The following is a 12564-nucleotide window of genomic DNA, read 5'->3' as shown; positions in this document are numbered from 1 at the left end:
CCGGCCTCCTCCGGGTGACTATTAAGTTGCGCCGGGCACATGGGCAGCTCCTGCCCGCCAAGCGCCCTCTAGGCGCGGGCCGGCCTGGTTCCCTTTGCCGCCTCCGCCCTTTGACGCCACCCTGGATGAACGGCTTGGGCCCTCGCTGAGCCTCAGTTTCCACCACAGTGAAAGTGAGGAGGGAGACCTACCAACCTCACGTGTAAAACAGACGCTCCACAAATGTCAGTTGCCTTCTGAGGTGGCATGAAGATGCTGCAAAGCCTGGCTGGCCATACCTAGGATCCGGAATTAATTTGGAGATAAGGCAAAGGATTTTTTGTGCCCCGGGCCTCAGCCGGTTCCCAGCCTTCCTTTGCAAACCTGATGTGTTTATAGAGAAAAGTGGGGAAGGGCTTGACATTTTTTTTTTTTTTTTTAAGAAAATCTCAGTTGTAGAACAATCTCAGATAGATGTTGATGCCATAGACCCACTGCCACCAAAAGTGAAAAGAGCAGTAAGGATGTGTTTGGGGTGTCTGTGATCTTGCCTCAGACCTCTGACCTAGCCAGATTCTCTCCCCACTCTGGGTCTCAGTTTCCCATCGGTGAGGAAAATTTGGATTAGATGTCCCTGACATTGGCTAAAATTGCTGATTCTAAATTAGACTCCCATCTGTCCTAGAAGTTAGGGCAGTCTGTGGCTTCCTGTCTTGAAGCAACTCAATTTGAAAGTAAATTAGAATTGGAAAAGTGCTTCAGGCAGCAGGTGGAGATTGACAGGAACCAGGTGTGGCCTGGGGCCCAAACTTTTATACATTTGAGGTACACAGCTCCCCAGGGCTTGGTTTTACCCTTATACCTCTCATTCCACCTAGCTAGAGACATTAATGCTTTGCCTTGTCTCAAGCTACCTAGGAGGGTCCCAGAATCCCAGGCAGGGCCTGAAGTGGCTCTGGTCCCCTGGCGGGAGAGGGATGGGGCAGGCAGTGATTTCTCCTGGCTTCTGCCCAACCTCACAAAGTAGGGACCAGCTCCAACGTGGGTTCAGCCTCTTCCTGGGATCTTGATTCCCAGTACCTCCTGCACGCAAGGCAGAGTGCCAGGCTCTTCCAGTACAGAGCCGAACAGGCCGCCAGGCCCTGCCCTCTGGTTATTCCCATTGTTCTTCTAACTATGAGTTTCATTTTCAAATTCTCAGGCCCCAAGACTTTCAAAGACCAGTGTCTGGCTTCTGCTTGGGTCAGAGCTACTGAGGGCTAGGGGAAGAAACTCTCAGCACAGACCCATGTTTTCTGGATAAAATGAAAGAATGCAGGGGAGCTTCCTGAACACTGGGTGTTGGGGGGAACCCCTCAATTTCTTGAAAGAATTCATAAAGAAAGGGGAAGCTCTTTTTCTTATAGTCCCCTGCCCCATCATTCCTTCTTCCTCTCCACCCCACCCCCACCCCTGCCCTTTTTTTGAGCCAGAGTCTCACTCTAGTACTCAGGCTAGAGTGCAGTTGCATGATCATGACTCCCTACAACCTCGACCTCCTAGGATCTGGTGATCCTTCTGCCTCTGCCTTCCAAGTAGCTAAAACTAGAGGCACACCACCACACTCGGCTAATTTTATTTTTTGTAGAGACAAAGTCTCGCTATATTGCCCAGGCTGATCTCAAATGATCCTCCTGCCTCAGCCTCCTAAAGTGCTGGAATTACAGCATGAAGTCACTGCACCCAGCCTCATCCTTCCCTTCTTCTTCCTCAGGTCACTTGCATCTCAGGGGTTGGGGAGATAATGACAATCTGTTTCACAGTCCCATTCAAAAGGAAAAGAATGCAGACAGATAACTGTAGTCCAAGTTCTTGTCTGCTCCTGCCTCTTATGACCCTGCAGTCCCCTTTCCACCCTTTCAGACCCTGCCCGAACATTGCCCAGCTGACCTCCACCTGAAAACTTCCTCTCTGTCCCTGTGGCCTGTCACTTTCTCTTTTGGTACCATTTGGGGGGGAAAAAACCATACAATGGGCACCATGGCCAACAGACAGATTTGAGTTACACTTGCACTGTGTGGCCTTGGAAAAGTCACTTCCCCTCTGAACCATGGTTTCTTCAGGTGTAAAATAGAAATAATAGTACCTCACTCATAAGGTGTCGTGAGAATGTAAAGAAATCTAGGTAAAGAATTCAGTACAGTACCAGGCACATATTAGCACCAGCTAGAGTTCTATGATGTGGACACAATATGACACATGAACAGACTGATTAAGAGAGATTAAGTTACTGCCCAAGATCCACAGTGGCAGGAGCTAACTGGGAGCCCCTTCCTCTTTGACCAAATGTGTGCCTTCTATTCTCTCATTGTCTCAAATGCATGTCCCCTGTTTTTTCTACCATACTTTGAGCTCTTTAAAGGAAAGGACAGTAGATCAGGTTTTTTCCCCTCTCCTAACCCAGTCCACTCAGAAAATACTTATTGAACTGAATCAGTGTATCAATTCTAGAAGCAAAATTAATCCTTTCCTTCCTCCTCTGGCTCAAAGATGGCTTTTGGAAACCCTGTGTCACTCCTTTTATTACAAACTCCTCTGCCCTCCTCCAGGCGCCTGGGCCACTCCGGGATTACAAATGGAGCCTTCTGCCTCTAGGTCACTGATTCCGCTACCATCTGTCAGCATGGATTGATTGAGGAGCCTGGCCCTGCTCGGCAGATCAGTGACTTGTGCGAAGCAAGCCAGGTGTCAGTGCCTTCAGCAGCAGGCGGATGTCCTTCCTCTCACTAGCTGGCTCTCTTGAGCACATGCACAACCGTCACCTTTATCCTTCACCAAGTCCCAGCTCTCCTTCCTTTTGGGAGGGGCTGCCTGCTAACCCTAGCTAGCACAGCAAGAGGGAGTTCCTGCTCACAAGCCAGGGCTTAGTGTGCAGTATTCCAGGAGGCAACTTACAAAAGCCTCTAGCTAACAGAGTGGGAGACGCTCCCCAGCCTCCTGCTGAGTCTGTCCCCTGCTGGTGCCGCGGGGGGGGGGGGGGGGGGGGTACCCCCACCCCGCCCCAAGCACAAGGATGTGCACTAACAGCAGGGGTGGGAGGTCCTTCTTCGGGATCCTTCTTGGGCACGCCCTCACTCCAAGAGGAGCCCTGCTTTGGGGCTCTAAGGGAGGGAGCATGGGGGCTGAGAACCAGTCTAACCAGGGAGGGCCCTAAACATAAGGAGGGCCCTAAACGTAAGGAGGGCCAGGGAAGACCAAGACTGAGGGTAGTGGGGAACAGCCACCTGCTGTGAGAGCCTGCAGGGCCCGTGACATGCTTGGCATTAATTTGCTTCACAGAGTCTCACAGTGACCTCTGCTCACAAAGTGTGCCCCTCTAGGATGAAGGTTGTGTCTCCCTTGTCTGGGCTGTGTCCATCTCTCCCATTTGCAAGGCAGAGATACCTCTGTTTCCCTTGGGTCTCTGGCAACTTATGCAGGGTAGAACACCATGTCCACAAAAAGTGATGTTAATGATGACGATACAACCCAGAGTGCTGATTTCCCTTTACCATCCCATTTGATATTTGATTTGATTCAACCTAATAAGGTCAGTACTGTTATCAGCCCCATTTTACAGATGGGGCACTGAGGTTCAGAGTTTACATAATTTATCCCAAGTCACACAGCTTGGAAGAGGCCAAGCCAGTATTTGAACCCAGGTCTTCACAGGTTGCACTCTTAACCACCAAGCTTCCCAGCACTCGATATGATGGGTATGGATAGAGATGGCCGGTGGGCTCACAACTCTGCAGACGGACAGAGAAAGAAACATAAGAGGATAGCAGGATCAGCACCAGCCTTGCCCACAGTAATAGGTTACGGCTCTGGAAAGTCCTGGAGACTGGGCAGTTTGGGGCCTTAGACTCTCAGACCCTGTGCCTGGAAGACTCTGGCCTGCCCGACAAGCAGCAGTTGCTGTATGTCAGGTTACTGATCTTTCCACAGGTGAGCAGGGAGAGAACACCCCAGGAGATGCAACAGGAAGCCTCTGCAGCCTGGTTGCACAGATCACCCCTCTACCTGCTCAGCATCTACTTGCCCTAGTGACTGTACTCTCACTAGGCAGGTCACGGAGCTGGGGGCCAGCCTGGTCTCACCAATGTGTGACCTTCAGCAAATCATCCAAGGGCTCAGAGTTTCAATTTCTTCATGTGTAAACTGGAATAGATGGGGGAGGGGCCTGGTGGTCTGCCTGTCCCCAGGAAGTCTGGTCTTTACCTGGGTGATCCCATTCAGCCCTCACAACAACCCTAAGAGACAAAGATTGTCACCTTCATTGTATAAAGCAGGAAATGGGCACACAGAGAGGTTAAGAGACATCCAGGTCACACAGTTAGCAAGAGGCAGAGCTAGGATTTGAACTCAGCCTTCCAGCTCCAGATATCCCACTGAGCCACTCAGAGCACTACCGAGAGTTAAACTGAAGATGAAATTATCTAACTAACAGTAGTCACAAAGGCATGCTCTAAGCACTTTACCTGCACTAACTTGCTTAATCCTCACAACAACTCAGTGAAGTAGGTACTATTCCTAACTCATCTTGCAGATGAGGAAACTGAGGAACAGAGCAGCTAGGAGGGGGCAGAGCTGGAATTTTCCAGGCTGCAGAGCCCCTGCATCACTTTATCATGAGATAACAATAAGGAAGTTCCTTTCCATTGGGATTATTTCTGCTTGAAAGCTCAAGACTTTTAGCCACATCATTGTCTGGGCTCCACAGGAAGGCAGTGCTACATGCTGAGGCATGCTGGGAAAAGACTTTGTTCCATCCTGTTTTGTTGACATGCTCTTCATTTTTAAGCCTGAAACCCAAGTTTCCTGCTAAGAATTCAAACCGTGGAGAAAAACACAGCCATGATAACGGCCACTATTTCTTGAGCCTCCAGTGTTCCCCATGCTTGGGGCTCCATATGTGTCACTTAACCTTAACCTTCACAACACGAGGGCAGCCCCCACTTCACAACTGAAGAAACAGAAGCCCAGAGTTGCTAAGAAGATGCCCAAAGGTGCACAGCTACTAAGCAGTGGACCTGGGATTTGTCCTCATGTCCTCAGGAATCCTGACTCTTGATCATGTCTGCTGCCTCCCCATGGAGGCATATGACAGAAATGTGTCTGCTCCGCTTCTGCCACAGACTGACCCTTCAGTGTTAAGATCCCTGGGCCACTCAAAAGGCAACAAGACGCAGGTGCAGGGATGCAGAACTGGATGCCGCCTTCTCAATAAGGGAAGCTGGAAAATGTGGACACTGACACTTGCTCTACTCTTTCTCCCTCCAGTGATCAGGAGTGGCTTCCCTGCCACCTAGACAATTGCCTTCTGAAGCAGTCTATGCCATGTGAGGTTTTCCATCACTGCCCTGCATCTCCCTGCAAGCTCTCAAGGATAACGGCCAAAGCACATGTGTGATTTCCAAGAACCAGAAAGCAGTGGGAGCTGTGGATTCTCCAATTCCTAACTGGTCCTCTTCACTGCAGCTGCTTTCCCGGTCACTCTTCCTGCAGCAGACTCATTACAGTTATCCAAAGCCGACTTTCACCTTCCTGCCACTGGCTCAGAAGTCTTCAGTGGGTCCTGTGTGCCTTCAGAATTCAAGTTTATACCTTTTCGCCTGGAACACAAAGCCCTAGCTGACTCCACTCACCTTTCCAACCTTCTCTCCCACGTCTCATTCTGCCTCTTTGACAAACCAAATGAGTTGTCTTTCTGCCCTGTGTCTGTCTGCTCCCGGAGCAGGAATGCCCTTTCCTCTTCCCTACAGATTGAAATTATACCCTCTTCAAGTCTTACTCAAACGCCACCTCCTCCACAAAGCCTTACCTTAATGCTTTTCATTCATTCATTCAACAAACATTAATTGAACCCTTATCATATGACAGCCATTGATCCGAAGGTCTCTGTTGTCATGAAGCTGGAGGTCCCATGGAATGATTAGGGAGAAAAAGAATCATCACATAAATAATCATCTGATAACAGCCATGATACACATTAGTAAGAAAGCATGACAGGTGCACAGAGACTGTTTAAGAGGCACCCTGAGTCTTAGGGACCCAGAACATCTAAGCTGAGACGCAAAGGACAAATAGGAAATAGCCATATGACGAAGCTGGAAGAGGACAAGGCATAGGCAAAGGCCCTGAGGTAGGAGGGAGCAAGTTGCATTCCAGAAAGGGAAAGGAGGCCACTGTAACTTGAATGACACGAGAAAACTAGAGATGCAGCTGAAGCAAGATGGTACAGGCCACAAGAGGCATCAGGACTATCCCAGGGCAAAACAAGGAGCTGCTGAAGGATTCTGAGCAGAAGATGCAAGCCATCATTCGTTCACAAGCACCATGCCTCTTCCAAGAAGCCCAGGCCATGTCAAGTCACCCTTGAACCTCAGTCATCTGGTCATCTGGATGCAGGCTTTTGCATCCCTCCTCCTAGGCTGAGCTCTCAAAAGCAGGGCAGACCTCTGGTCCTCTGGCTGCATCCTCCTCAGCCAGCCCAGTGCACAGCACCTGGAGGTGGGATGCAATAACGAGCAGGATGGGGTGCTCTCAGGAAGGGGTAAGGCTGCCTAGGGGGCCTCCCACATTCTGTGGAAACCACAAAGCTCAAGGGTTTTAGTGAGGCCACGGCTCAGGGAGCCCTTGAGAGCAGGGCCGCCATCCCACTGACATCCACGCCCAGACTGAGCACACAGCATGACACTGCACAGGCACCTGCCCATCTTGTGAATAACCAGAAACAGAACGGAAAGACCATAACAGCTGGAAGGTGCACTCAAGTTTACAAAGTCTGTTTCACAACAAGCAACCTCACAGAATCAACCGTTAGAGGTAGAAACGGTTACTGCCCTGCTTTACAAATGAAGAAATTGAGGCCCAGGAAAGGAAGAGTCCTCAGCAAGTCATGACAAAATCAAGATTAGAACCTGACCAAAGTCTAGGCTACAAATGGCCCCCATAGGGTTAAAAGAGGGCTTTCCAGAAATTTCTCTGAAAATGATTTTAAAGTGACATATTTCTTCAGGATGTCTGTCACGCCAGCAGTGGGAGCTAACACACCAATTCTCAGAGGCGGTTCCCTCAGCACGTCAGATCCAGACGCTCAGCTCCAGAGCCCTGAGGCTGACGGCTTAGCCCAGGGCACCAGAGAAGCCTGCCTGGGCTTGATGCTGACTTACAGCAGGTGCTGAATAAAAGCTGAGGGAACAAGGCAAATCCAAGCTGATTCAAGAAGATAACAATGGAGGACATTCCTCTAGCTCTCCCATGTGCTGCCATGGTGCTAAGGGCATGACCTGCATTAACACACACATCCTCACCACACTGTGTACAATAACTATCCCCACTTACAGGTACGGAAACTGAACTCAGAGCAATAAAGCATTAGCCTGAGATCACACAGCAAGTAAGTGGCAGAGACAGGAGTTGAACACATGCAGTGCCCTTAAGCAACCCCATGCATTGACTACGTGAAGGTGAGCAGAAACACCTTGGGCAGAGGGACAGCAAGTGTATGTTCCTTGGGGTCCTGATGGCGTGGGCCACCCCCTGTCTCACACACCCAATGACCACTGTTCTCATTATCAGTATATCCCTCTGTGGGTGAGTTATGACACACCTGCATGGTGACCACCCCATCGCAAGTTTGTGTCTCCTCAACCTCCTCCCTAGAGGTCTCTGGACTCCCTTTACCTCACGTCCTCATGTGGGGTCCCAGCATTAAAGTCTGCCTCAAATTCTTTTTGGTAGTAGGTAGGTATAAAAGAAAGGAAGAGCAGAAGGTAATGCAACCTTGAGCAAGCTCCCTAAGCCACTGGAACCTCAGCTTTTTTGTCTGCAGAATGGGGATGCTGATGTCACCCACCACGGAGAGCTACTCTCACACAAGTGCTTCATCAGTGCCTGTGCACCTAAGTGCTGTTTCCATTATCCCAGCCTCAGGTGCCCCAGGAGGTGGAATCATTCATCCCACAAGCAAACAGGCTCAGGGAAGTGAGGTGCCTGTGATAGCCCAGCACAGACACGCTGGGACAAGGTATGAGCTGCTTCTGTACGACTCCCAAGCTTGTGGGGAGGAGGGAGAGTACATGAGCCACTCAGCTCCTCCATGGCAATCCGCCTCACAAAGCCAGATGTAGGCTGGATGTGGCTCCCCAGTCCATAGACACCACCCGTGGGCATTCCCTGCATGTGGTGCATCACATGGTGTTGGGCAGTCCTGTGCCCTCTGGGACCTCCTGGGAGCCACCACTGGGCTGGACACTCTTGGTCCCTGGTCCAAGACCATATGAGGTTCTCGTGGGCATGGGAGAAGTGATGGGAAGGCTAGGCACAGAGCTGGCTCATTTGTGAGCTGACTGCAGATTGGTAGGGAAAAAAGCATCCTTTCGGGAAGAGCCAGTTGACCAGGTGATACCACCCAAATCACTACCTGCGTGGTAACCATCCAAGGAAATCAGAGCAACAAGAGTACCACAGCCCCCAGAGCAGTGGCGGGCCTCATAGGGGGGCAGAGCCAAGGCCCCATCATATAGATACGGAAACTAAGGTCCAGGATAGTGGCCATGACTTGCCCAAACCTCACAGTATGTAGATGGCTCTGCCATGTGTGGAGGTGTCTGGTCTAAGTGGCTCATCTGCAGCGGTGGGTGGGCCCTCGTTGGCCTTCACACCTCACACTCCAGCCATCCACTTCCCTCCAGTCTTGCCTCCACCAACCCATGGCCTTGGTTTAGCTTTATCCAGAAAATACCAAATCCCTGGGGCTCTTCCCTGCATATGCAGCTTCTGGAATGCCCAGGTCCCCACCCTACCCTACATGTAGCTCAGTGTGAGGAAAGACCATATGAAGGAAGCTAATACATAGACAATTAGAACAGAGCCTGCAGAATTCACAGAAAGTGCTCCTAAGTCTTGGCTATGATTACCAAGCACAAGTATTATCTCCATTTTACAGCTAGGGAAACTGAGGCTCAGAGGGATTGAGTGATTGGTCCACAGATACTAGGTGCTAGAGCCTTCACACTGTTGAGCTTTTTTTTTTTTTTTGAGTTAGAGTCTCCATCACCCAGGCTGGAGTACAGTGGCATGTTCACAGCCATCCCAGCGTTAACCTGCTGGGCTCCAGAGATTCTTCCAAGTAGCCGGAACTACAGGCGTGCACTACCATGCCCGGCTAATTTTTTATTTATTGTAGAGATGAGGTCTCACCAAGTTGCGCAGGCTGGTCTCGAACATGGTCTCAGGCAGTCCACTCATCTCGGCCTCCCAAAGTGCTGGGATTCCAGGCTGAGCCACCAAGCCCGGCCAGCTTTTTTTAATGTAACAATTATTCATGCCCCCTGAGAGCCAGGCTCTGGGCTGACCGCTTTATGAGAATTATCTCATGTAATATTCACCACAGCCCTGTGATGTAGATACTATTATCACCCCAGAACACAAAGACTTCGAGAGGGCGAGTGACTTGCCTGAGGCCACAGAGCTGGCAAATGGAGCCCCAAACCTTTGGCCACCCCTCTGTGCTCCCATCTCCATCCGGAGTGGGTCTGGGGACTTGCCAGCCCAGTCTCCTGCAGGAGCTTCTAGTACCTTTAGGGTCCTAGGCCAGAGAAGCAGCTCTTAGACCCCTCACCCAAGTCAGGGACTTGATTGGGCATCCGGACTTGAACTGCTTCCCCCAGCAAGTTGGGTCCAGCTCAGAATATGGGCTGAGCCGGACTTGAGGCTCCAAACTAAAAGACCCAAGCTTAAGATCCATAGTACTTAAATCCAAATTCAAATATGGAACCATCCATGAATCCCAACACAGGACAGTGTGAGAGGCCTGGCTTGGGAGCAGCTAGAACAAGCCAGCTTTGCAAGATCCCACAGAATGTTTCTGAAATGCTAAGACAAAAACACATCCAGAAGATAAGCTTGCAATGCCAGAGATGTTTGTGTGGAACCTGCCCAGTCATCAGGTCAGGTTCTCCCTCCACAACTGGCTCCTGCTGCCAAGGGAAACAGGGCTCCCTTTTCCCCTCCATGGGCTTCGGCCACACAGTGTGACCTGCCTCTTCCACCCTACAAGCTCTGTTTTTGCACTTCCCTCTGATGGTACACCCTTCCCTGCCTTAGCCTGGCTAACTCCTACTCATTCTTCAAGGCCTTCCAATGCCACCTCCTCTGTGAAGCCTCTCTCCATTTCCCTGTCAGAATTCACAAGGGTACCCAGGGAGAACATTTTTCATCTTGCCATGAAGTTGCTGGCACAGCCAGCTCCCTCATAACCACAGCTGCCATTAAATGAGCACCTGCCGCATACAGATGATGTGCCTGCAGTCCCCTTAATTCCCATAACCAGCCTGCAGGAAGGGATTACTACTCCCAGGACACTGCCTTTTAAAACTGTAGCTCAGAGAGACTAAGTAACTTGCCCAAGGTCACACAGTTAGACATGTCTGTAAAGTATCTGTGGCCAGGGAAGCCACAACTCAGGACTGCCTCCCAGCCTCGTGGGGGCCATCAGATTGGGGTCTTCTGGAGGGAGAGGTGTCTTTGCTTCTGTCTCTGGATGCCAGGAGGGTACCAGCTACAAGTAGGCAAGCTCTCTGTGAACCTGAGCTGGATGCAGTGCACTGATGGAGTCCAGGCGGTCCCTAGCCATGGCTGCCCACCCTGGTGCCCAGCACCTCTGGCCAGGAAGGTCCCACACAAGAGGCCTGGAATGGACCTGACATCTTGGCCTTGGGGAGAGCCCAACATGTCTTTCCCTTTCCATATGGCACACAGAGCTTCATGAGGTCCCAGAGCCACGCAGGTCCTCAAGGTGACTGGGTACCAAGGCCAAGGCCTCGAAGGGGGGCAGCTGCTCCTCCCATGCAGTCCCCAGTGCCCAGCTTAGGGTAGATGTCCTCACAAGCATGGCTTTAGCTGCAGCTTGCCTCCGCATGCCAGGCTCCATGGAGAAAATCCCCTTGGGGTGGGTTTGTCCAAAGGAAGTGAGCCTATCACACCATCTAGAACATGTGAACAGGGTGGCTGTTCCATGCTGGTGGTCCCACTTCCTGAGGGATGTTAGTCTGGGTCTCCCTCTGAGCTCCAGGTATAAATCCCACTATGCTCAGCTCTGGGCAGGTGCCTGGGATGCAGAAGGGAGGCTTAGAACATCCCTGTACCTGAAGATGCCCATCCAGGCTCTGCACCGAAAAGCCCAACAGGGAGACAGACCCCCCACCACCGTGGGGTCAGGACTATGAAAGGTGGACAGTGCACAGACTCCAAGCCACCCAAGCAGAGGGCAGGGGAGGTTTCCTAGAGGTTGAACCGAGTCCAGAGGACTTCACCAGGCGAAAGAGGAGGCGGTAACATCCAGGCGAGGGACCAGCTCCGGCAGAAGGGAGACCAGGGGGGCCTGTGTATGACAGGCTGGGGCTAGCTGCCCACAGCCCTCCCTTAACCCTCCACCTGTAGATGGCTCATACCCTGGCTTCTCAGCTCAAAACTCTCAGTCCCCACAGGGGCCTGAGCTATGTATGGCCTGGCCTGGTAAAACCCACCCTGCCATGCACTCTCTGGAGGCCTGCTCCAAATACGCTGACCACCTGTGTCCATGTCTCTGTACCTGCCTAAGCTCTGTGGCAGCCAGAGCCTTAGGCTGTGGCCGCTTCCTAGCCTGGGGGAGGCTCAAGCTCCCTGCCCTCATAGGTCCGTCAGAGGAATCAAGGTCCCAGGACACTGCCAACATCCCCTGGCTGCAGAGCTCTTAGACAACCTCTGGCAGGCCAGGCCAGCACCGTAGCTGTGGGCATGCCTAGCCCTGACTCATTCAGGGAACCCCATCTCAGCCTTGGTCCCGGGCTCTCCATCTCTGGTCACCCTTGGGAAGCTGCTATGGGCAGAAGTAACCTTCAGAGAGCTCAGGCTCCCCAGGCTAAGAGAACAATCACGAACTGTAACCCTGGCTGGAGGCAGAGACCTAGGGGGAGGCAGGGAAGCCAGGGCAGTAGCTAGGGGACAGGAGCGCTGCTCAGGCCTCCAGGGTGAGCTGAGGAGGGGCTGGCATGGCAGGGAGGAGGGGACCCAGTTCCCCCTGCCACACCAGCCTGTCTGCCTCCAGCTCTTCACTGTAAAATAAATGGAAGAAACACACACGCCAGACAGAAAAAAAGGGAGGAACAAACACAGCCCCAAACTGCCCCCCACAGGCTCCCTCAGTGGGTCTGGGCCAAGGCCTTGGCCGGGTTACTTACTGCTGCTTTTCCCGGGAAACCACTGGTGCCAAATTTGCATTTACCACAAACAGAGACAACACAATGTCATAATCCTTCTCCTGTCATTCTCGCCTCTTCCTCCTCCCACCTCAGACACACACACGCTAACACAAAATGACGGCTCCCTCGACAGCCTGAATGAGCAAAGCCCTCAATCTGCCTCTTCATTGTTGGCGTTTCTCTCCGGCCCTTGCTCTGTGCCCATCGCCCAACTCGCAGCGGGCCACCCACTGTCCCCTCCTTTGTCCCGCATCACCACTGACAAATGGCCTGTTGGAGGTAGAAGAATATGCCCGGAAATAATGGGGGGGGGTGGGGG

At 51.8% G+C, this 12564-nt stretch overlaps 1 protein-coding gene across 2 annotated transcripts in view; it reads right to left on the bottom strand.

The window, feature by feature from the left end:
* TCF20 (transcription factor 20) overlaps window positions 1-12564 on the bottom strand; it is a 116769-nt gene that overhangs the window by 103642 nt on the left and 563 nt on the right. The gene's annotated exons all lie outside the window — the stretch shown is intronic.

This window comes from Carlito syrichta, unplaced genomic scaffold, assembly GCF_000164805.1.
Source record: "Carlito syrichta isolate Samal-C Ts95f unplaced genomic scaffold, Tarsius_syrichta-2.0.1 Scaffold305648, whole genome shotgun sequence".
Taxonomy (NCBI): Eukaryota; Metazoa; Chordata; class Mammalia; order Primates; family Tarsiidae; genus Carlito; species Carlito syrichta.
The sequence above is the reverse complement of the archived record's forward strand: the minus strand, read 5'-3'. Positions and strand labels throughout refer to the sequence as shown.